The sequence below is a fragment of the Urocitellus parryii genome, chromosome 2 (assembly GCF_045843805.1).
Source record: "Urocitellus parryii isolate mUroPar1 chromosome 2, mUroPar1.hap1, whole genome shotgun sequence".
NCBI classification, from domain to species: Eukaryota; Metazoa; Chordata; class Mammalia; order Rodentia; family Sciuridae; genus Urocitellus; species Urocitellus parryii.
Window position 1 is genome coordinate 185,762,652 of NC_135532.1, and position 26,634 is coordinate 185,789,285.

The 26,634-nt window shown below is 39.9% G+C and overlaps 2 pseudogenes; one reads left to right on the plus strand and one right to left on the minus strand.

Annotated features, from left to right (window-relative positions):
• Nucleotides 1-8,903: 8,903 nt before the first annotated feature.
• Nucleotides 8,904-26,634, minus strand: part of LOC113183098 (5-hydroxytryptamine receptor 3E-like) — a 31,478-nt pseudogene continuing 13,747 nt past the window's right edge.
• On the plus strand, nucleotides 15,194-15,881 carry LOC113183083 (large ribosomal subunit protein eL6 pseudogene; annotated as a pseudogene).

Here is a 26,634-nt window from a genome sequence, read left to right on the forward strand (position 1 = left end):
TTTGTTTTGGATTGACCTGGGAATTGAGAAATGCCTTCCTGTGCTGCAGCAGGAAGAAAATGTTTGATCACTGGTTGTTAAAAGGAGACTATTCTAGGCTCTCCACAGTTTAGATGGTTTGCTCTTCACGAGAATCTCACACACATGAACTTTATAGGTGCTGAGGGGACACAAAATCAATAATCAGGCAAAAATCCTAACAATTTATTTAAGGGAGACTCAGAACAACTGTTTGGCCAGGGTTTTCCAAAGAAATAATATGCACACAGAGTTGGTTTTTTTAATGCTATTTATTTGGAAATTATGATTGAAAGTGGTGTTTAGAGCTATAGAATTTCCAGGTCAACATGGGCTACTCTGTTGTATATTTGTATCATGTAATTTAGCTAAGCTGAAACTGCATTGCCTGCAACTGCCATCCTTGTAGAGTTCCACGTTAGTATGTATCTCAAGAATATTGAATAAGATTTGGGATTTTCTTACTCAGAAGGTTGGAGCAGAGAGAGAAACATTTATTTTAAGAAACTGGATCACCTGATGATGGGGACTAAGTCTATAGAACAGGCTAAGACTTGGCAGGCTGGAATTCAGGAGATAATTGATATTATGGTCTTGAGCGGGGAAATATGCAGGGTAGGCCAGCAGGCTGGAAACAAGGAGGGTTTCTATGTTGCAGTTTTGAGGCAGAATTCCTTCATCTTCAGAAAACAGCAGTTTGCTCTGAAGGACTTCAACTGATTGAATGAGGCCCACTCACATTATGGAGAGTAACCTGTTTTACTTAAACTCTGCTAATTGTGTTAACTTTCCATTTTTGTGGTTGCACATGATGTGAAGTTACATCTGGTCATGTATTCATATATGAACATAGGAAAGTCATGTCTGACTCATTGTATTATATTTCCTATTCCCATCCCTCTTCCTTCCCTTCATTCCCTTTTGTCTAATCCAGGAACTTCTATTACCCCAACCCCCACTTATTGTAAGTTAGCATCCACATATCAGAGAGAATTTGGCTTCGGTTTTGGGGATTGGCTTATTTCACTTAGCATGATAGTCTCCAGTTCCATCCATTTACCTGCAAATTCCATCATTTCATTCTTCTTTATGGCTGAGTAACATACCACATTTTCTTTATCCATTCATCTGTTGAAGGGCACCTAGGTTGGTTCAATAGCTTAGCTATTGTGAATTGAGCTGCTATAAACATTGATGTGGCTGTGTCACTATAGTATGCTGATTTTAAGTTCTTTGGGTATATGTTGAGGAGTGGGATAACTGGGTCCAGTGGTGGGCTGTTCCATTTCAAGGTTTCTGAGGAATCTCCATACTGCTTTCCAGAATGTTTGCACCAGTTTGCAGTCCCACCAGCAATGTATTAATGTACCTTTCCCCCCACATCCTCGCCAACATTTATTGTTACTTGTATTCTTGATAATTGCCATTCTGACTGGAGTGAGATGAAATTTCACTGTAGTTTTAATGTACATTTCTCTAAGTGCTTGAGATGTTGAATATTTTTTCATATATTTGTTGACCGATCATATTGAATCTTCTGTTAAGTGTCTGTTCAGTTACTTTGCCCATTTATTGATTGGGTTATTTGGGTTTTGGGGGGAGTGCTAAATTTTTTTTAGTTCTGTGTATATCCTGGAGATTAATGCTTTATCTGAGATGCAGGTGGCAAAGATTTTCTCCCATTCCGGAGTCTCTCTTCACATTCTTGATTGTTTCCTTTGCTGTGAAGAATTTTTTTAGTTTTATATCATCTCATTTATTGATTTTACTTCTTGCACTTTAAGACTCTTGTTGAGGAATTCAGTCTCTAAGCTGACATGATGGAGAGGTGAGCCTACTTTTTCTTCTAGTAGTCACATGGTCTCTGGTCTTATGCCTAGGTCCTTGATCCACTTTGAGTTGAATTTTGTACAGAGTGAGAGATAGGGATCGCATTTCATTTTTCTACATATGAATTTCTAGTTTTCTCTGGATCATTTGTTAAAGAGGGTATCTTCTCTTCAATGTATGTTTATAGTGCCTTTGTCTAGTATGAGACTGAGAAACTGATGTGACTCCATTTTTGAAAATAAATAAATAACAGCAGCTTCTACCTCAAGGCCTGTCCTAAGGAAGGGGGCATGACCCTTGACCTTGGAAAAACCCACAGAGCACTCCTAGGCACATACCCACCCTGCTGAGTTGTTTGTCTGCAAATAACAGGAGAGATCTGTGGCGCCAGGCGTCCCTGACTCAGGCTAGGTGAGGACCCAAAGCAACCTCCTAGCAACCACCAATCAGCATGAGACAGGGAAAATACCTGGGATGCCAGATGACCCCACAGTAGTTTATGGCGGTTGATAACATGTTGGGAAACCACGTAGTTTAGCACGTACACTCCTAGTGGCTTAAACCAATCAGTTCAAACGAATTCCCCTCTTGAACTAACCAATCACCCCTACCCAACTTGTTCCTGCCAGTGAATGTGCTAATCAACGTTGTTGTTTGATTTTCCCGTGGTATGGAATGATTTGCTGTATGATATTGTGATACATATAGTATCCCCCCAAAACCTATAAATCCTCACTGAACAAAGGACCGGGACTCACTCCCTGGGACCACTGCATCAGAAACTGTTGTGAGTCCAGGCTCAAGCTTGCAATAAAGACTCTTGTGTGATTGCATCGGATTCGGATGCTGGAGGTCTATTGGGGTCCCACAAATCTGGCATTACAAGATCACTGTATTTACATCGGTTTGTAAAGACCCTTATTTTTACTTTTATTTATTTATTTATTTTGGTACCGGGGATTGAACTGAGGGGCACTCAACCACTGAGCCACAGCCTCGTTGTTGCTGAGGCTGGCTTTGAACTCGTGACCCTCCTGCCTCAGGTTCCTGAGCTGCTGTGATTACAAGTGTGGGCTGCTGTGCCCAGCAAGACCCATAATTTTTTTAAAAATATTTTTTAGTTGTAGTTGGACACAATACCTTTATTTTATTTATTTGCCTTTATGTGGTGCTGAGGATCAAACCCAGTGCCTTACGCGTGTTAGGCAAGTGCACTACCGCTAAGCCACGGCCCCAGCCCCAAGACCCTTATTTTTTTTAAATTTTTATTTATTTTTAGTTGTAGTTGGACACAATACCTTTGTTTTATTTACTTACTTTTATGTGGTGCTGAGGATCGAACCCAGGGCCTCGCACGTGCTAGGCGAGTGTTCTACTGCTGAGCCACAACTCCAGCCCCAAGACCCTTATTTTTAATTAAAGCATTCAATATATGAACAGAGTAGAATTGGTCACTACTGAGAATAGAATTGGTGTCTGAAAGATTAGTCATAACACAAAGCCAAACCATTAAGAAGCAAAAGCATGAAGAAAAAGAGCTGGGGATGTAGCCTGGGTTCAAAAAAAAAAAAAAAAAATGAATCCATGAGACCTAACCTATGAAGAGCAGAAATTCCAGAACAGAAAAAGAACAAAAGAAGAGAGTGTTAATTAAATCCTAGAAAAAAAATTACCTAAGCAGAAGAAACACTTGAATATCCATATTGAAAGGGGCCACCAAGACATAGGTAGGATTCATGGAGAGGCGTTCACATGTAGAAACAGTCTAGTGAAATTTCTAATTTCCAGGATAAATAAAAATTCTTATAAACATGTCCTTTCACAGGGGAGAGAATCAGAATAGCTCTGATTTCTCATCTAAGATGTTGGAAACTAGAATAACAGATGTAGATAATGAGAGTGGGGTGGGCTGTGATTCTATACCCATACCATCTCTACCTAGCAAGAAAGCGTTGTTTGGGCTGGATTGTAGCTCAGCGGTAGTGCGCTCACCTAGCACGTGCAAGGAGCTGGGTTGATCCTCAGCACCACATAAAAATAAACAAATAAAATAAAGGTTAAAAAAAAGAGAAAGCATTATCTACCACACAAAAGACAGTTTTAGGGATTCAGAGCATATACCCAGTACTCTGATTGAGGAAAATACTTGAGAAATGTGTAAACCAGGAGGCAGTAAAAACGACAAAGCTTACTAGATTGGAGAAGGGAAAGAGGAGAGAAATAGAGAAACTGGGTCTTTGTATCATAGAGTTTCTCTCTCTCTCTCTCTGTCTCCTTCTCTTTCTCCTCTTGTTGGCTATCATGAACCCAGCAGTTTCCCTCTGCCACACCCTTCTGTCATGATGTTCCCCCTCATCTTGGGCCCAGAGCTATGGAGTTGTTCAACCGAACCTCTGAAACCATTTCTTATTGGGATGACCCATCAATACCCCAAGATCCTGAAGAAACTGTTCTTCATATCATCATTTCACATTCTTCAATTATTTCTGAAGTCATAAATAGTTGTCATGGTAAAATTTCCTGGATAAACTCTGAAGAAGAATTTGGTAGGCTGACTCCAATATGGCCACTGAATCAGAAGGCCAGTGATGAAAAATGTGGAACTCTAATTTACTGATGTAAAAGTCATTTGGGTCTGGGGAAGGTTAACCATCTTGAGAAAGTGCTTGAAGATAGCAATTTCCTCCTTGCACCATGAATTGAGGCTTCCATGGAAAGGATACAGTATGTAGTTCAAATCATACATAACATTCCTACTTTTCTGAATCAATCTATACCTTCCCTGTCATTTAAATTCTCCTGCAGGTCCACTTGTAATCCCAATAACTTGGGAGGCTTGAGACCGAAGGATTGCGAGTTTGAGGACAGACCCAACAACTTAGTGAGATCCTCAAAAATTTAGCAAGACTCTATATCAAAATAAAAAATTAGAAGGTTGGGGATATAATTCAGTGGCAAAGCACCCTGGGTTCAATCCCAAGGATAAAAAAAAATTATCTTGCAATGTCTACAATAATGAGGCGTTCCACATCTCCATATATTATATGCATACTTGTGGATGAAACTCTAGTCATGAGAGAGTTATCCCTTGATCCATAAAATTTCTTAGTGGCATGGAACTTTTCAGTAAAGTCCATGCTGATACCTTTCTTTACCATCTCTGCTTTCTGATCCTGAAGAAACTGTTCTTCTTCTTATCATCAGATATAAAGAATGTGACCCAGATCCAGCCACAATGAGATCATCCCATGGTCCAGAGAACAGTCCTTGCTGGTCACTTGAAAAGAATGATGGAAAATTGTCTTTATCATTTACATAGGATTAAAAGGACTATATGTGACCTGAGTAAGAAAAATATCATGATTCTTTTATTTATTTTTAACAGGGGAATTTTTCGTACCTTTGTTTTATTTATTTATTTTTTTGTGTTGCTGATGATGGAACCCAGTGCCTCACACATGCTTGGAGAGCACTCTACCACTGAGCCACAACCCTAGCCCTGTGATTCTTAGTATAGTGGGACAAGGGGTTGTCCTCTGGGGAGGGCATGAGAGGGTTAGTTTACAAAATACTATTGCATGAAGAGAAGACTGCTGTAGAGAATATCCAGTTCTCTTATACAGAAGCATACAGAAGACCAAGGTTAGCCTGACACAGTGGAGCATGCCTACAATCCCAGCTACTTGGGAGGTTGAGGCAGAAGGATTGGAAGATCAAGTCTAGCCTGGGCAACTTAGTAAGATTTTATCTCAAAATTAAAAAATTAAAATGGGCTGGGGATGTAGCTCAATGGTAGAACATCCATGTGTTTAATCTTTAGTATCACACACACACAAAACAAAAACAAAAACAAACAAACAAACAAAAAACAGGACCACATTCATTCCCCAAACCAAGGTGTCAAAACAAGTAAGTAAGATTCGCATGTACTCTTCATCTCCTGCAGTGGGAACTGAAGAAATCATGAACTTTTTGGGAGGTACATCACCAAGATGGTGGTGCTTCCTTGTTCCTCTTCTGTAGTGACTTGTGGTGTACAGTTTTACTCCCTAGCAACAAAAGTCAGATATAAATACTTAGATAAACGTTTGCTGTCTGGATCTCCTGACATTTTACACTTAATTCATCACTGCAGTGTAACCTAAGATGTTTTGAAGAATATATTCACTTACCTTCCCTGATTTTCTGGAAAAAAATTTCCATAATATAAAAAGAGTTAAATCTATGGCATAAATGGGAAAATGACTTAAACACAAGGATTCTTGAAAATGAAATCATAATGTAAGAAAAAAAACCAATAGCCTAGTACTAAAAGTTTAAACTCTATTTATAGATCCTGAGTGTTGAAATGAAGATAGGGAAAGCAAATTAGGAAGCAAATGTTTTTAAAACTCTCTTTTAGTTTTCACTTTGCTAGGGTTGGGAAGAATGGGCAAATATAACATTTTAGTGGGAAAACAGAATTAAAATTTAGTTTTGATATATTAATGAAAAAATAGAGTCCTAATTTTATCTGTTAGGAAGATAATTATAAGCAGAAATTTAAGAGATACTGTAGAACTTCAAATTTATAGCAGGAAAAATATGAACAGAAACTAAACCAGAAAAAGGGGGGGAAAATAGAGAAAACAACACCAAGGAATATATATGGTAAACATAAAGTACATGGAAAATATGAAATCAAGGGCACCGTTTTTTATATCTATTTTCTAGCTGTAGTTGGACACAATACCTTTATTTTATTTATTTTTACGTGATACTGAGGATCGAACCCAGGGCCTCCTCGCACATGCTAGGCGTGCGCTCTACCGCTGAGCCACAACCCCAGTCCCCTCAAGTGCACCATTTTTTTTTCTGCATGTGAACAGGCTGAACTCATTTATTAAAAGAAGGTATTGAATTATATAAGAACCAGACTAATGCTGTTTGCCAAAAATGCACCTAAAATAAAGAGGCAAGGCAAGGTGGAAAATAAAGAAACTGAAAGATATTCGAGAAAATAACAGTGGTTGTTTCTAGCAAGGGGCTGGGAACAAAGTTAGAAAGGAGACTTATGTTTCACTCTATGTCATATTATGTCTTTTGATGTTGTACCTTGTGTATTTATTACCTTTCCAAAAATTAATCAAGAATTAATAAGAGAGGCCTGGCATGGTGGTACATGCCTGTAATCCCAGTGGCTCAGGAAGTTGAGGCAGGAGGATCACGATTTCAAAGCCAGCTTTAACAATTTAGCAAGGCCCTAAGCAACTAAGTGAGACTCTATCTCTAAATAAAATACAAAAAAAGGTCTGGGTTCCATCCCTGGTTAAAAAAAATTTTTTTTTAAAAGAGATCTGCAAAAATATGCTGGGCAAAAGCAAAGATTTGCAACATTGCTATGAATCAAATGGAAATCATGTGCAAAACACATTGAACAGAACAAATAGTGACATTATCTAAGGATAAAATCAGATATGATTCAAAAAGATACAACAACCATACATTTTTATGCAGCATTAACAGTCAATTACATAAATGAAAAACGGCAATTACCCAGAGAACTTGAATAAAATAACTTCAGATCTTTAACAGACCAAGTAGACAAAAGTAAGCTTTGATATAAGAGGATTTGAATAATGCAACCAATAATCTCTGTTTAATACATGTACATATAATCAGAGAATATACTTTTTTTTTTTTCCTTTTTCGTAGTGCTGGGGATTGGACCCATACATGCCAGGCAAGTGCTTTAGCACTAAGCTACACCTCTAGCTTGAGAACATATGCTTTTGTTTGTTTGTTTGTTTGTACCAGGGATTGAACTCAAAGGCACTCAACCACTGAGCTACATCCCCAGCCCTATTTTTTATTTTGAGAAAGGGTCTCACTAAGTTGCTTAGGGCCCCACTAAGTTGCTGAGTGTGGCTTTGAATTTGTGATCTTCCTGCCTCTGCCTCCCTAGTCTCTGAGATTACAGGCATGCCACCATATGCTGGCAGGACATAAGCTTTTAAAATGTCCTGAAACAGTTACAAAATCAATCATGCTTTCATTCAGAAAGAAAGCTTTATAAATTAAAAAAAATTAAATGTAAAGTTCATGCTCTCGCTGGGGACAGTGGCACATGCCTGTAATCCTAGCGGCTGGGGAGGTGGAGGCAGGAGGATCACGAGTTCAAGGCCAGCTTCAGCAATTTAGTGTGGCACTAAGCAACTGAGACCCTGTCTCCAAATAAAAGAAAACAGGGCTGGGATGTGGCTCAGTGGTCGAGTGCCCCTGAGTTCAATCCCCAGTACCCCACCCCCCTAGCCTTTAGATCAAAGAGGAAATGGAAATAAAAATAAAAGTTATGATTTATCTACAAAGTAATGAAAGGAGAACAACTTATCATAAAGCCTCTGGAATAGAGCTAAAGCTGATCTCAGAGGAAAATTTATAGAAAGAATGATAATGTTTTGAAAATTCAACTAGTAAAATAAGAAAAGGAATCAAATGAAAGAGAAGAAATTAGGAGAGTATTAAGATGAAATCAGTACAAGATAAGGAAAAAAATAAATTGAAAGAATCTACTAATAGGAAAACATGTCTTTGAAAATACCTTAGAGAATGAAAACTTCTCCAAGAGAAAAATTGACACACTGGACTTGAGGTGAAAGCGTCACCAATAATGACATTAAAGCTTTATCACAGGCAGAGGGATGCACAGGTGATATTTTGGGACTATCAGTCTTGCATAATTAAGTTCCTACCCTATAACATGACAAAGAGCCAGAGATCTCTGCAAATTGATTTATTAAGGCAAATTAGTGGGTAGAGTGGGGTAGAACCTGCTGTATTCAGAAGACCTAAAGGATCTAGAACCATGCAGTAGGACTGAGGGAAGCCCACAAATATGTAGGATCAGGGGAAAATGTCTGGGATGAGATATAACAAGCAGCAGGGCTAGGACAGGTGGAATTGTTAATCTTTGGGGACGTGACAGTTGGTGCTCAAAAAGGGGAAAAGATGAGGCGGCCCTAGGAGGCCAGAAGCAGCTCTGGGTTGGGATCTACAGGAACAGAGAGACATGATGTCTAGGTGTTCCAGAGGGCAATGACCGTGACGAGGGACGAGGCCATAAAGAGCAGGTAGAGATGGAAGAGCAGGGTGTCCATCAGATAGATGGCTGAATTCCACCCAGTTTCACCAAGTGCTGCTTCTGGGCCTCCAGTTTCTGCTGGGCTCTTGCTGATTCGGGGAACCCAGTTAGCTCCGCCTCCCTGGTACCTGACACCTTCTCCACCAAGTCTCTTGGCTCCTTCACCCCTGTGGGAAGTGCAGGGCTCACCTGTGGAGTGCAGGGCTCACCTGGGAAGGGAGGGAGACAGGAGAGGAGGCAAGCGAAGAGAAGTGGAGGAACAGGAAGAGAAAGTGGGCAGTGCTGGCTTCCTCACCAGGCAGGTGGGTGGGCCTGAGGTCCAGACCCTTCTTCTCCTTCTGGGCCCCAGGGGGGCAGCACCTCCTTGGGCTGGTGCAGTGCCTCAGCAGGGAGTGGAGCCACCCAGGCATGGGTGGGGGCTGGGTGGAGGTGAGGTGCAGGAGATAGGTGATGAAGATGGTCTCCAGAAGACTGGCCACCATCAGGGACAGACACAGGGCAAAGTAGACTTCCGAGGGCAAAGAAAATTATACTAAACCTGGAGCGATTCATTTCTTTTCTCCTCCTCCTCCTCCTCCTCCTCCTCCTCCTCCTTCACCAGGGAGGGATTGAACCTAAGGGCGCTTAACCTGAGGCCTTTTTATATTTTATTTAGAGACAGGGTCTCACTAAGTTGCTTAGGGCCTTGCTAAATTGCTGAGGCTGACTTTGAACTTGTGATTCTCTTGCCTTAGCCTCCCAAGCCACCAGACCAGAAAAACTTTTTTTTTTTTTTTTTTTTTTTTTTACATAGGGTCTGGCTAAGTTACTGAGGCTAACTTTGAACTTTCAATTCTCCTATTCAGGTGTCCAGCCTCAGCAACCCAAACCCTTGGATTATAGGCATGCGCCACCACAACTGGCTTCTTCAGCTTCATTTCTAAACTTTCTTTAAGCCTCTTTCCCAAAAAACAGTGTTTCCTCAGAAGCCTCCCTCCCCACTTAAGTGGAGCAGTGGCTGATTCTTCTGGCCCCTCCCTGTCCCCTGCTGCCATTGCTTCTCTGCAAAGTGGAAGGGGCCATACTGATGAGGGCCGTGTCACTGACCGAGCAGGAAGACCTTGTAGCCCAGCAGAAGGGTCATCTTGAACGGGGCACGATTCTGGTTTTTTGCTGGCAGGTAGAAACTGAGGGCATCAATGGCCATCAGAAAGCCACTGGGCACCAGGAGGTTTGTCACATAGAGCCTGGGCCTGCATCTGATGGCCACCTGGTGGGGAAGAGAGGGAGTGAAGTAAATATGGGATTTGGGAGAAATCTCAAATCTAGGAATAGATAGCTGTTTGCTTCTGTGAATTGCAGTGACAGTTTCGGTCTGTCTTCTTCATGGTCTGATAGGGCCCTGGGATCAGCAGCCATATGAAGTGCAGCCTCACAATCCAGTATAGAACCTGCCAACAGAGGGTGAGCACAGCTATAAGCCTTCAGAGAGTTAGGCTGGGAATCCAGGAGAAAGGTTTTGGCCTCCTTCAAGGCACAAGTGTCAAGATTGAAAGACCCTGAAACTTGGAGTAATACCCATGTGGTGCAGACTCTAGGCAAAGGGAGAAGCAAACACTGAAGGAAAAAGCAAACTCACATAGAACACGATCTGATCATACAGCTTGGCACCCTCGGTTATCTCTGGAGCAGTCTTTTTTTTTAATATATGTATTTTTTAAAGTAGTTGGACACAATGCCTTTATTTTATTTATTTATTCTTATGTGGTATGGAGGATCGAACCCAGGGCTTCGCACGTGCTAGACAAGCGCTCTTCCACTGAGCCATATCCCCAGCCACTGGAGCAGTCTTTTCGATGCTCAGGAGCTCCCGTTCTCCGTGCACCTGAATAATGTCTTGGAACTTGTCTATTCTTTCTCACACTTTTTTCTCCACACCCAGCAACATGTTATCCACTGAAAGGGAGAACCATCCAAATAATTTTCCAAGGATATGATTTCCTGGAGGATCAACTGCCTTTGCTTTCCCACCCTTTTTTAAAAAGATTTATTTTTTTTAAAGATGAACACAGTATCTTTATTTATTTGTTTTTTTATGTGGTGCTGAGGATCGAACCCAGTACCTAACAAGTGCGAGGTGAGCGCTCTACCACTGAGCTATAACCCAGCCCCTTTCCCACCCTTTTGTTCAACGAATAGTTTTGAGGGCCTACCATATATCAGGAACTTTTCTAGGTGCTAGGGATGGTAATGAACAAGATAGAGCTTGGTGGATGCCAGGCACCATCTTTGTGGTGACCAGCTCTCCTTTCCATGCTGGTCATATTGAAATATTTATGGAAAATATTTCAACGTCCGTAAGAGTTATTTATTTATTTATTGGTACTGGGGATTGAGCCCAGGGTGCTTAACCACCAAGCCACCTCCCCAGCTCTTTTTAAATATTTTGTTTAGAGACAGAGTCTCACTGAGTTGCCTAGGCCCTTGCTAAGTTGCTGAGGCTGACCCTGAACTTGAGATTCTCCTGCCTCAGACTCCCGAGCCACTGGGATTACAGGTTCTTGGCTGCCATACTGATCTCCCTAATGCTCTCACAGTCCTCTGGGTTTCAGTTGATAGATGGGTTATCCCAGACCTAGACCCAGGTGGAAGAGAGGTGACAGCTCAATATGTATTGGGATTATTTTCTCCTGACCTTTGCTTTATTGTTTCACAAAGCCATGTAATATTTCAATCCAATAGAAAAGTTTAAACAAATAATGTAATGAACATCTATGCATTGAGATTTCCAAATTTATGGAGTCTTAATATTTTGCTAAATTGCCCTCTTTCCCCAAGAAATCAAAATTTCAGATAAAATTGGACCTCTTTGTGTTTATTTCTTCATTAAATTTCAACCTTCTGCTCTCCCACTTGAGTGGAAAATTATTGATGTTCAGGGACATCCTCTCCTTTCTGCAGTAGGAATGAAATTCAGAGTTGAATTCAGTAACTTAGCCTCTGAGCTAGAATTTTCTTAGAGTTAGATAAGGGAAGTGGTGGGTATTAAATGAAATTGAGTGTATGGAAGGATTTTGTAAATTGTAATGTTGTTCAGAAGCTTTTATGTATTAGTACCTAGCAAGGTCTTAAGTGTCTTCTACACCCTTTTCACTGGTCTCTCTTGTAAGGAAACATTGTATAGGACCTTGGGTTCTTTGAAGCCAAGAACTTGGTGGATGCCAGGCACTATCTTTGTGATGACTAGCTCTCCTTTCCATGCTGGTCCTCTCTTCTAGAAAATGTTTTCAAGAATTGTCCAAGGGCTGGGGATATAACTCAGTTGGTATAGTGCTTGCCTTGCATGCACAAGACCCTGGGTTCAATCCCCAGCACCATTAAAAAAAGAAGAAAGAAAGAAAGAAAGAAAGAAAGGGAGAGAAAGAGAGAGAGAGAGAGAGAGAGAGAGAGAGAGAGAGAGAGAGAGAGAGAGAGAGAGAAAGGCATGCCTATATTCCCATTGGCTCAGGAGGGTGAGGCAGGAGGATTGCAAGTTCAAAGCCAGCCTCGACAATTTACAAGGCACTAAGCAACACAGTGAGACCTTATCTCTAAATAAAATACAAAATGGGGCTGGGGATGTGGCTCAGTAGTTGAGTGCCTCTGAGTTCAATCCCCAGTACCAAAAAAAAAAAAAAAATATTCGTCCAACTCAGGGTGGTCTTGTTTAGTCTCAGGGCACTTCCAATGTTAGTGGCTAAACACAGCCAAGACAAGGTGCTCTATGCATATTAATTGAAAGTTTGTATAAGGTCAGTGCCTCTTGAACTTCACCATCCATAGAAAACACCTAGGGATCATGTTGAAATGCAGATTTTAGTTCCTAGGTAGGGTGACTAACTCCTCCTGGTTTGTCTAGAATTTTCTTATTTTCAGTATTGCAAGTCCCCATGTTCTGAGAATGCCTCAATTTTGGGCAGGATGGGACAGTTGGTCATCCTAGGTGGAGCCCTAGATCAAGTGCATTTCTTTTTCATTGTGGTATTGGGGATCCAACTCAGGGCCTTGCACAAGCTGAGCACGCGCTCTATCACCAGGCCTCCAGGGCATTTCTAATAAACTTCCAGATGGTGAATCTTAGCTGGTGACATGGGTGTGGGAACTTTGAGAGCAAGGTTTGGTGGTTGTTACTATGTTTTCTCTGCTCCCTTCTTCCCTTCAATCCGGCTTTTCAAGTTGGAAACTTAATTCTTTTACTTTTATTTTCCACACTCCCACTTTGTTTTCTAATCAATTCACTCAAAATATAAAATTTGCACTTGAGTTGTGTTTTCATTATATTCCATAGATTTTCATATATTGTGCTCTTCATTTCTAATTAGTTCATAATTTCTATTTAATTGTTTTATTTTCTCTTTAGCTCTCTGTCAAAGGAACGGCTAAGCTAGAGCCAGTCCAGCCTCAAATATTTGGAAGTTTAATTTTAAAATCCCAAGAAGTAAGATTTTCTTTGGCGGGTGTGTGTGTGGGGGAGGTCCTTTTGTAGTTAGTTACTTTTTTTTTTTTTGTAGTCAGAGAATACAATCTAGACAATTTCTGCTTTTTCAATTTTGTTAGGATATTTTTTATGGCCAGAAGTGTAGTCAATTTTGGGGAATATTCCTTTGTGTGTCAGAAAAGCCTATGCATGTTCACTGGCACAAAGTTTGATAATGTTTATTAGATTTATATGTGTGTGTGTATGTGTGTGTGTGTGTGTGTGTGTGTGTGTGTGTGTGTTTTCTTTTGTTTTGCTTTTGCAATATTGGCAATTCAACCCAGGGTCTCCAATTCTACCACTGAGCGACAACCTCAGACCTTCTGATTTTATTTTGAGACAGGGTCTCACTCACTTGCACAGGCTGGCCTGGAACTTGTGATACCCTCCCTCTGCTTCCTTAGTAGCTGGGATTATAGGTGTGAGCCACCACGCCTGGTTCAGATTAAGTTTATTAATCTTGTTCTTAAAAGTCACTGTATCTTTATTCTTTTTCTGTCTGAGTTGTTATTTTTTTAAGCCCCTGCTGCGATGAGGATCAACCTAGGTCCTCCCACATGCAGGGCAATTGCTCCACCACTGAGCTATTTCCCCTAGTCCTCTATTTGATTTTCTTTTTTTTTTCTTTGTGTGTGTGTGTGTGTGTGTGTGTGTGTGTGTGTGTGTGTGAGAGAGAGAGAGAGAGAGAGAGAGAGAGAGAGAGAATTTTTTTAATATTTATTTTTTAGTTTTCAGTGGACACACATCTTTGTTTGTATGTAGTGCTGAGGATTGAACCCCGGGCGAGGGTGCAACCGCTTGAGCCACATCCCCAACCCCTCTATTTGATTTTCAAAAGCAGTGTGTTGAAGCTTCTCACCATTGTTGCAGATTTTTCAATTTCTCCTTCCTATGTGGGTTGGGTACATAAAAAGGTCATAATTATATCTTTGTTTTAAAATCTTTCCCAGCTATAGTGAAGAGAGAGAATAATATGCAGGTCATACCATTTCCAGCCACAGGAAAGATGACATGAGCTATCGCTGTTCGTCCTGCCAAAAGAATTTCCTGTTTCCAGCATGTTTGCCTGCAAAATTTCTGTTCATCACCACACTCCAACCACTCTCCATTTTTGTTTACCAACTTCCCAGGTATATAAACATGATGCTGTGATCAAAGCCAAAATTATGGATCAAGGAAAGATTTGATCAAAAGAGATATATTGGGCTTTGGGCAGGAGAGTTTGTAGCAGGCAGGAGAATATGTTTGTGTGTGTATGGGTGTGTGTGTGTGTGTGTGTGTGTGTGTGTGTGTGTGTGTTACTGGGGCTTGGATATAACTTTACCACTGAGTTACAGCCTTGGCTTTTTAAAAATTTTTTATTTTGAGATGGATATTCCCTAAACTCCTGAGGCTGGCCTCAAACTTGCAATCCTCCCTCATCAGCCTCTTGATTTGCTGGAATTACAGATGTGTACCTCCATGCCCAGCTATCTTTGAATAACTTGGGATGCTTAAAAATGCCTGGTTCTCTTTCCCATCTTCAAGATGTTGAACACTAAGGAGATTAAACCTGAAACCAAGAAGGTTTTTGCCATTGGTGATGTTAAAAAGGGCTGGGGTTGTGGCTCAGTTGTACAGTGATTGCCTAGTGTTTGTGAGGCACTGGGTTTGATTCTTAGCACCATATATAAATAAATAAATTAATTAAATAAAGATCCATTAACAACTTTAAAAAAAACTGCCGCTGAAACCCTGTCCTAATTAAAAAAATTGGCAGATACTCCCCAATCTGCTATGTATTCCAGAAAAGCCATGTATGAGAGGAAATACTCAGCTGCTAAATCCAAGGGTGAGAAGAAAAGTGAGAAGGTTCTAGTTACTGTCTCAAAACTAGTTAGTGGTGGCAAGAATGGTGGTATCAATCTTCACAAAATTTCTAGATGTTATCCTCCTGAATGTGTGCTGTGAGAGTTGTTGACCCATGCCAAGATAACCTTCCAGTCAGCATTGGGAGTTAGATCATTCCTGGGACCATCTTGGTCATCCTCACAGGGTGCACAGAGGAAGAAGAGTGGTTTTCTTAAGGCAGCTGAGCAAGGGCTTGCTGCGGTTTGATCCCCACTCCAGTTCCTAGAACACATCAAAATTTTGTCATCATTGCCTCTACAAAAATTGTTATCAGAATCATGAAAATCTCAAAACACTGCACTGATGCTGACTTCAGGAAGAAAGCTATAGAAGCCCAGGCACCAGGAATGTGAGGTCTTCCACATAAAGGAAGAGAAATACGAAATTTCCAAGCAGTTCAAGGTTGATCAGAAAGCTGTGGACTTGCAAATTTTACCAAAAGCCAAAGCTATTCCTCAGCTAAAGTGTCACATGCAATCTGTTTTTGCTTTAACAAATGGAATTTATCCTCACAAGTTGATGTTCTAAATTTCTTACAAGAACTTAATTGAAGAGCAAATATGCTAAAAACAACAATGACAGGAAAACCAATCCCTGGGCTCCAGCCAATCCGAACCTCAGGGTGTGGATCCTGGACATTGGCATCTAACCAGAATAGAAAACCCTAGGTGAGAAGAAAAGAAAGTCTCTTCTATGGGCTCTTATGCCCATGAGCTGGATAGAGCTTTTGAGATTCCCCATGAAGGGAATTGCCATGTAACAGTGGTGGAAGAAGCTACAATGTGGTTAGGAACTCTGGGGTTCACCTTGACAGTTGCTGGGAAAACCTTAGAATGCCAAGGAGGATAGAGGGGTCAGTACTGACCACATCTCAGATGGCAGATATCCTGAAGGAGATGTTGACTGGGACAGGGACAGTGAAGTTGATGATTAGAAAACATTGAATCCAGAACAGTCTTACCACCCCATGCTGGCCACACTCCGAGCAGTTGATGGTGAAAGTACTGCCCCATCCTGTAATGGATGCCAAATATTTGAGATGAGGGAAGAATTCTTGTGTTTCCTATGAGAGGAGGCCCAAGGTGGGGCAGGGAGCAGCCATGATAATAACCAGAGCTGACATGTACTCAGCACTGAATATGTCAGATGTATTCTGAACCGTTTAAAGAGATAACCTCATTTAATCCTCCCAAGGTTCTATGAGATATCATTTTAAATAACTTTATAACATAATATTTGCTATTTACATATGTTAATGCTACATTTACCAGCAACGTGTGTGTGTGTGTGTGTGTGTTGGGGGATTACTAGAGGTTGAGCCAGGAGTGTTCTACCTTTGAGCTATATTCCAAGCTCTTTTAATTTTTCATTTTGAGATAGAGTCTTGCTAAGTTGCTGAGGTTGACCTCAAACTTATGATCCTCCTGCCTCAGCCTCCCCAATTGCTGGGATTATAGGTGTGGCCCACCATACCTAGTCAGCAATTGTTTTTGAAATACAGTTTTGATTTTTATTTTATTATAATTTTTTAAAAAATAATTAATTTTTTGGAGGCAGGGCCTTGCTATTGCCTAGGCTGGCCTCTAGTTTGGGGTCCTCTTGCCTCAGCCTGCCATGTAGATTGGATGACAGGTGTGTGCCACCATACCTAGCTTATTTTTAATTGATACATATTTATAGAGTACAATGTGACATTTCAGTAGACGTATACAACATGGAAGGATCCGATCAATGTGATAGCATATCACTCACCTCAGACACTTATCATTTTTTTTGTTTCAGGAACATTCAAAATCCTCTTTTCTGGCTACTATGAAACATATGATTGATTGTTGTTGTTGACCATAATTACCATACTGTGCTAGAGAACACTAGAAGTCATTCTTCCTATTCAACTGCACCCCTGTACCCACTAAGCATCCTTGCTGTTCCACCTATTCCATCCGTACTCCTCCCAGACTCTGGTAACCACTCTTCTACTCCCCACTTCTACGAGGCGGTAGATACTATGTTTATTCTCATATGATAAATGAATTAATACTAAAGTGCAAGAAGCAGTAACTTGTCAAGGTTAGACAGTAATAAGGGGCAGCAGTTGAATTTGATCTGGTCCAAGTTTGTCTGTTGCTGTGCTATATGCTCCCCCGAGATGAGATGGGGAAGGGTGGGAGGGAGCACTGAGAGGGTTCCAGGTGCTGGGCACTTCCTGTCAAGGCTAAGGAGATAGGCTTGAGAGGCAAATGAGGGAAGCTAATGTGGTGAGCTGAGTTAGAGCATCAACCTACTTTCTTATACTTTATCTCTATGCTTTGCATGCCCAAATTTGTAGGCAAACTGAGTCCAGAAGACAGTGACAGGCATCAGATAGGATTCCAGCCTGGGGGCCTCAAAGAGAAACACATCTGTATTCTCCTGGACCGTCTCTCCCTTCCTTCTTCCCTACTTCGCTGCATAGCCCTATTATCAGCTTCTAGTTTGAGGCTTTTGAGATGTCACTTGCTCCCCTCTTCTGACTAATAAAGATTTTAATTTTCTACAGATGGAAATTGGTTGGAGGTGCAACAACTGGAGTGACAGAGATGGCATATCCATTCTCAAAGTCACAGTGTTCTCCACACAAATCCTTGAATCTTTCTGGAAGCACTGAATATTCATTTGTTGATCCCTGCTCTCCAAGTGCCCAGAGGAGCTTTTATAATGTTTTCTACTTCCTGGTGTACAGTTTGTTTATCTTCTTTGTACTGGTTTCTAAAGCCACCTCTGGTTCAGTCCTCTCCAGTGCCCACTTATCCAGAAGTTATGTGACCACCTTAGAGGGAGGGATGAATTTTATTGGCACCTATCAGATACCAACCACCATGCTGCATACTCTTCTCTCTTCGAATGTTACAAGGCTAGAAAAGCAAGGAACCAAGATTCAAACTCACGTTTGTCTGTCTCCAAATCTCATGCTCTTTCCACTATGCCATGTTAATTTCCTGGAAGAGAAGCAGTCTACTTTCACCTTTGACCTGCTGCCCTCTGGCATCAACCTTACCTACAGCACTTGGATTTAGTAGGTGTGTGGGAAAGTGATGGCTAAAGTAGGTGGCCACTTTGCTATAGTGGGGTGGGTTTCATACCTATAGATGGAAAGAATTATACTGTGCACAGAAAGATGGATGAACACAGATGGTAAGTGGAAGAAAAGACAATTGTGGATGGTTCGTAGGAAGAAAAATAGAAGTGCTTACTCTGGTGTGGCACATATCGGGAAGTGGATTTTCTCTTTCGGAGAAGGAGATTCTATCGGGGCATCATGGTAATACACTTATGAAATAACTATGCCTATTTTAGATAATCTCTAGGAGTTGGAAAACTGAAAGAAGTTTCTAGATGTTCCTATTGCAGAGGGTTCTTCCTTCTTCCCCTATAATGGCCCCTTTCTTACCTTGAAGCAGAAGATTGAGAACAAGGCAGAAGGGAAATCTCTCCCCGGGGAACCAGTTTCCTTCTATCTTCTTTGTCTAAATTCTTCAGTGGTACAATGAGCATGTACCAGGACCCAGGAATACCCAAATTAAAGGGTCATGGACCACATGTAGCACCCAACTTTGAATACTGATAGCATTGGTTGACCACTGACATTCATAACCTCCCTGGAAGGAGTGTTCTGGTCATCTTGTTCTCGCCTAGGCTTGAGGTTCAGTCTGCTTCTAGACTGTCTTAGTCTTGGGTATTTCACCACACTGTGTGTGGTTATAGACACTTTATACTGATTGTGTTCAGGCCTTGGTGTTCATCCTTCAGTCTGAACATTTAATGCTGCAATTCTGGAAAATTTCTAGCTATTTTTTTTTTTTTTAAAGAGAGAGGGGGGGGGGACAGAGAGAGAGAGAGAGAGAGAATTTTAACATTTTATTTTATTTTTTCTTAGTTCTCGGCGGACACAACATCTCTGTTGGCATGTGGTGCTGCTGAGGATCGAACCCGGGCCGCACGCATGCCAGGCGAGCGCACTACCGCTTGAGCCACATCCCCAGCCCGGAAAATTTCTAGCTATTTAAAACCATTTGCATTTGCTCTATTCTATTCTATATTCTCGTGTCCCACACCCCTTTCTCTCCCCTTCTCTTTCTCCCCTAGGGTACTGGAGATTGAACCCAGAAGCACTCAACCACTGAGCCACATCACCAGCTCTTTATGTATTTTATTTAGAGACAGGCTCTCCCTAAATTGCTTAGGGCCTCACTAAGTTGCTGAGGCTGGCTTTTTCACTATCCTCCTGCCTCAGCCTCCTGAGCCACTGGGATTACAGGTATGTGCCATTGCACCCAGCTTTATTTGTTTTCTTTTGAGTGAGGGTCTTGTTGTCTAGACTGGCCTCAAACTTGTGATCATCCTGCCTCAACCTGAGTAGCTGGACTTATAGGTGTGTGCCACTGTGCCTGGTTTATTCTTTCTCTTGTTAGACATATGTTGGAGTGGTTTCCCCCCCCCCCTTTTTTTTCTTTCCCAGGATTGGGGAGCAAAACCCAGGGCCTTGCACATGTTAGACAAGAACTCTACCATGTAGTTACATCCCCCATCCTTTTTATTTTTTTGTGAAACTAGGTCTCACTAAGTTGCCCAGGCTGATCTTGAATTTGTGATCCTCCTGTCTTGCCCTCCCAGTAGCTGGGATTACAGATGTGCATCATAATACCCAGTGTTTCTTTCTATTGCAAATGCCTTTTAATAGCTTCTATTAGTTATTTATTGCTGTTGTGTAACAAACTACAAGTTTAAGTGGCTTAAAGAATCATAACTTATTATTTTACAGTTTCGTAGGCCGGAAATCTGAAATGGGTCTCATGGGACTAAAATAAAGTATCATCAGGGCTGTATTCTTTCTGGAGGCTCTAGGGGAAAATCCATTCCCTTGCTTTTTAAGATTTTAAAGGCTGCCTGCGTTTCTTGGTTCATTGTCTCATTTCTCCATCTTCAAAACTAGAAACATTGGCTGTCATTCTCACACTGTTCTCTCTGGTTCTCATTCTCTTCTCTCTTCCTCTTTTACCTATAAGAAAGGTTCCTTGTGATTCCATTGATTCTACCTGGATAATCCAGAATAATTTCTCCATTTAAAAAAATTATTTTTTAGCTGTAGTTGGACACAATACCTTTATTTTATATCTTCATTTTTATGTGGTGCTGAGGATCGAACCCAGCACCTTACATGTGCTAGGTGAGTGCTCTACCCCAGTCCTACCTTTCAACTATTTTAAGACAATTATGTATAATGAAATAATGTTTAAAAATATGAAACCTACAATGGTTTCAACCCCCACAATTCCTTCCAAACACACATATACTCTATCTTCCTATGGCCCCATAAATTGGTTTTCTCTGTAACCCTTCTATTATAGATCTGGAGGAGGAAAAATTCTATACCCAAGAGAATTTGACTTATGGAAAATTTCTGCTTCAGGAGAAGGGGACTAAATCCTGTTCCTTTTAGCTTGAGAAATTCAGGACAAAGGAGACACACAATTTGATTCTGCTGAAATCTGAGAGAGAGAGAGAGAGAGAGAGAGAGAGAGAGAGAGAGAGAGAGAGAGAGAATTAGTTTTGCATATTGAGAAGGGTTAGATAGATCAGGAAGAAAGCTCTAAGCAGAAGGGGGGATATGATCCACTACTCACTTGGGGCCCAAACTTTATGATCCCAAACTGACATATGGAAACCATTAGAGAGCAGAAACAGAGGTGAGAAGTGCTTAGACAGAGAAAGGAACTGAGTTAGCATTCTTGTGCCTCCCATAGTCCCCACGAGATGTAGAAGGTCACCCAGAGCCCTTCATGTCCTGTGTGGGAGGTGGATGAGGGCTGCACTTAGGACCCATGGAACTGTGTGGGGCCAGTGAGAGATGAAGCAACACTCCAGTGGAGGCTGTGGAATGGACGGTCAAGGCCAAGGCCCTGAATGAGGCAGCAGGGATTGCTAAGGTGGAACCAATCTAGAGAGGGAGAACTGTCTTAGAGCCGAGAGTCAGACTGAGACTCCCCAGTGACTGACTTTAAGCAGTAGTGTCAGCAGAATGCTGGGTGACGAGGAGTCTAGGGATGTCCATAAAGGACAAGAGAATTTAGAGGACTGAGTAGGATCTGCACATGCCAACCAGAGGCATGTTTCCCAAGTTTCCCCCTATACCACCTTGAGAACCCAATGAAAGCTAAAAACTTTCTCGAACACATTATACTAAAAAATGTGAAATTTCAGCCAATTTTCATGCTTACCCTCAATCGAGCCACACTCCCTTCATCATTTTTTTTAAGAGAGAGTGAGAGAGGAGAGAGAGAGAGAGAGAGAGAATTTTTTAAATATTTATTTATTTATTTTTTTAGTTCTCGGCGGACACAACATCTTTGTTGGTATGTGGTGCCAAGGATCAAACCCGGGCCGCACGCATGCCAGGCGAGCGCGCCACCTCTTGAGCCACATCCCCAGCCCCTCCCTTCATCATTTTGAAAATCCAGTGAAAGCTAAAAGACACTCTGAGTTTTGTCAAGTTTTGTAATTCTGTGTAATTCTTCTGTAACACACTTAATTCTGTTTACTCTTCATCCTGTGGCTGAAATTTTATAAGTTAAGCTATAAATTCTGTCTGTGTTTGGTTATCTTTATGTCTGCAATTCAGAGGGGCCTTCATTTCTTGTTTGTAAAGGCAGAATACTGTCCACCTCTGGATGGCATTAATGACGTTGATTATAAAGTCTCTTCAGGGAGCTCTGTTCTGATGGGTTTACAGAAATAAATAAGCACTTAGGAAAAACGAGTATTCCTTAAAATTCCAGAGATAGGGAAATTGAATGTTGAATACTTTCACTGAGCTAGATTTAAAAAGTATTCATATGTAAATAACACAGAATTTTTTTAAGAATCCAAGTTCGTGTGATTTAGTTAAATTTTTGTCAAATGAGACTACTAAGTTTGGTTTAAAAAATGTTACTCTGATTTATCAGTGTTTAGTATAATGGAAGTTTACTATTTTTTTTTTCCTACTTGGACAGGTTCTTCCTAAGCCTATAGATTTACTGATCAAATAAGTTAGCATTCTTAATTTTTAAGTTCATAAAAAATATAAATTTATGTTCAAATTGATTATTATGGCAATAATTATCACTTTATTTACTGAAATATTATTTCACAGTAATTTTATTTTGTGTATCAGATTGAAGATAATTTAGATAGCTTAAAACTTCAGATAGACACAAAACAGACTTAATGGATTTGTTGGATGTTTAGATCATGTCTAAATTGAAACACTGATTACTACACATAATTTCAAATTTACATACGTTTACTTCTTATTTATATGTACTGCAGAGAGGATGTGTCTTTGTGTTAGTGCATCTGTCAATTTTTCCCAGTAGAGGGATTGCACTGTTAGGGTTGCACATGGCCCCTAGAAGGTTATGTTGTGATCTGTCAAAATGTTCATGTGTGACAGTGCACAATTGTCTACTTCCCAGTTTTCTCTGTGAAGTTAAAATTACACTGGTTAGAAGTTACAATTAGGGCTGGGGACATAGTTCAGCTATAGAGCACTTGCCTAGAATGCACAAGCCCTGGGTTAGATTCCCTAGCACTGCAAAAATAAATAAATAAACCCAACAACAAAAACAATCCAGTTACAATTAATATATGTGAATAAAGTTCTACCAAAGTATTAGTGGCAAAGAGGCACTTTACATGCAACATAATGAGATATATTTTTGTTCATTAAAGGAAGCAGGGAATACTTATATCCTACAATAAAATGACTCATTTTAGAATGAGAAAGAGAAAAGTGAAGGACAATAGAATGGAAATATAAAGTTATAGAAAATTTATGAAAAAGAATTTTATTTACACTTTTAGTGTGTATAAATAAGTCTGAAATATTATGAAATGTGCCAAAATCTTAGCAAAGTTTTGCTCATTTTTGATAGGCTTTAGTTTACTGTTTATTGTATTCATTCACAGTATGAAGGGTTCTCTAGTTTTCTGTCATTTGCCTAGATGATAAAGATTCTGTGTATTACCAGAATAACTATCTATGGTTTATGTTGACTTTATTATCTTTCCTTATTTAAGAAGACAAAAGCTTCTCACTTAGGAAAGAGATAAGGTTCTTTACAATCACATTTCCTTCTATGTTTACTTTTTAAATGTCACTTTGACATGAATAGGCAAATATAGTACTGTTTCTCAGGGAGCCAAATCCTATCATCTTGAGTGCTTAGTGCACATCTCCCGAAAACTTCAATTTTAAAAAATAAAGGTGTACTTGACATATAGTAAAATGAACTCTTGTTAAGACTATAGTTCTGAGAGTTTTGGCAAATGTATATATTGTGTTATTGCTACCATAATCAAGAGATATGATCCTGGAAAATTCTCCCATGTTCCTCTCTTGACAAAATTTATGATTTTTGTCTTTTCAAAATAAAATCCCAAACATAAAATAAGATAAAATAAACAAGTCTTAAATTATCTTTGAGATTTCCCAGAGAGCCCCTAGAAAAATCACAAAAAGAGGTATTAGAATTGCGTCTAGTTTATATTTCACTATTGATAAGTTGAATGGGAAAAAACTGTCAAATCACAAGAGACATTAGCCTTCCTTAGACTAAATTTGTATGGGTAAGGTGTCTTGGGATTTTTGCCTAAGAATAGGAACTCTACGCTGAGTGCAGGCTGGTATGAACATTTATCCTGACATGATGGCTATGTGAGTCTACTCCAGCCAGAATGTGAAAGATTCTCATTAACCACACAGGATGAAATGTCTTAAAGTTGGAAAAGAATGCTCAGAGGAGGTTTCTTAAAATTGGGACAATCTCATCTGGTAGGACAGTGTTCTCCCTTTTGAGTACCATATGTCATTTTGAGGGGAAATGTTATAACTCACAAGTATGACTGGATGATCTATGAATTTCAAACTCCATGCACCTTCCTCAGTTTCCCCATCTCATGGACATCTTGGATAGGGATATTGAGCTTGGCCTGTATTTTTCTTTTTCTAAGATCTTTTCTAGGTTCATTCTCTACCACTCAGAGCAAAAATGCCTGTTTTGTTATATAGTCCTTATTTCTATAGGTTCAACCAACCATTCATCAAAAATATTCAGGGGAAAAATCCACTCCATTTATACCATTATTCTTGTCATAATTCTCTAAACAATACAGCATAATAACTATTTACATAGCATTTACATTGTAATGTAAATATTTTGCTATTTGTAAGTAGTGTGTTATATATTTGGATGTTAAAACCATTTACAAATAAATAAATTAATTAGTAAACAACAAAGTATCTTGGCTATTCTGTCTCTTGCATTTCTATGAATTTTAGGATCAGCTCATCAAATTCTGTAAAAGACATTGGAATTGGGATAGGGATTATGGTGAATCACTAGATCCGTTTGAGGAGTACTGTCATCTTTACAATGTTAAGTCATCCAATCCATGATCATGGGATATCTTCCCATTTATTTAGATATGCTTTAATTTCTTTCAACATTTTGCAGTTTTTGGTATACAAGTCTTGAGTGTTTTTTTTTTTTTTTTTTGGATAAACTTATTCCCCTGTACTCATTTTCTTTTGATGCTGTTGTGAACGAAATTGTTTTCTTAATTTCATTTTTTTTATTGGTCATTGTTACACTATTAGAAATACAACTGATTTTTATATATTGGTCTCCCATATCCTGATATCTTGCCAAACTCACTTAGTTCTAATAGTTTCTTTGTGGGTTCCTTAAGATTTTCAGTATATATAAGATCATGTCATCCATAAATAGAGATAGTTTTACTTCTTCCCAATGTATGCCTTGTACTTGTTTTCTTGCCTATTTGTCCTGATTAAAACCTCTAACACAATGTTGAATAGAAGTGGCAATATTGGACATCCGTTTTTTTCCCCCTGATTTTAGGAGGAAAATATTCATTCATTTTTTTTGTAAGAGGTTTTTTTAAAATTTTTTTTTAATATTTACTTTTTAGTTTTCGGTGGACACAACATCTTTATTTTATTTTTATGTGGTGCTGAGGATCGAACCAGCGCCCTGCGCATGCCAGGCAAGTGCGCCACCGCTTGAACCACATCCCCAGTCCCGGAAAGCATTCATTCTTTCACCATTAAGTATGATGCTAGATTGGGCATGGTGGCACACACCTATAATTCCAATTACTTGGGAGGCTGAGGCAGGAGGATTGCAAGTTCAAGGCCAACTGCAACAATTTAACAAGGTCCTAAGTAATTTAGTGATACCCTGTCTTAAAGAGGGGTGGGGATGTGATGCAGTAGATAAGCGCTCCTAGGTTCAATCACCAGTACCAAAACAAAACAAAAACCCAACCAAAAAAACCCCCAAACCCCAAAAAACAAACAAAAACAAACAAACAAAAAATATGGTTGTTAACTGTGGACTTTTTGTTGATGCCTTGTATCAGGTTGAGAAAGTTCATTTCCAGTGGGGCTGGGATTGTGGCTCAGTAGTGGAGCACTTGCCTAGTACGTGTGAGGTCCTGGGGTTTGATCCTCAGCTCCACATATAAATAAATAAATAAAATAAAGGTATTGTATCCAACTACAATCAAAAAATAAATATTTAAAAGAAAAAAAAAGAAAGTTCATTTCCATTGTTAGCTGGTTGATTATTTTTTTCATAAAAGACTGTTCAGTTTGTCAGATACTTATTTTTGCAACTCTATTAAAGTTATCTTTTTTTTTGTATTTTACTCTGACTTTTATATGTTATATTAATTGGCTTTTAGATCCTTCCTTTCCTGGGATCAATCTCACTTGGTCATAGTATATAATCCCTGTATACGTTGCTGGATTTGGCTTTCTGTTTTTGTTTTTGTGTTACTGGGGATTGAGCACAGGGAGGCTCTTCTACTGAGCTACATCCCCAGACCTTTTCTTTCTTTCTTTTCTTTTCCTTTTTTTTTTTGGTGGTGCTGGGGATTGAACCCAGGACTTTATGCATGCTAGGCAAGCACTCTACCAACTGAGCTATATCCCCAGGCTCCTCCCCAGATCTTTTCAGTTTTTGAATTTTGAGACAGGGTCTTGCTAAATTGCCCAGGCTGAGCTCCAACTTGTGATCTTTCTGTCTCCGTGTATTAAGTAGCTGGAATTATAGGTATATACCACCATGCCAGGCTTTGTTAAGGACTTTTACCTTTATATTTACAAAAATATTGATCTGCAATTTTCTTTTCTGGTGTTTGTCTGCTTTTGGTGTTGGGGTAATACTGGATTCATATGAGT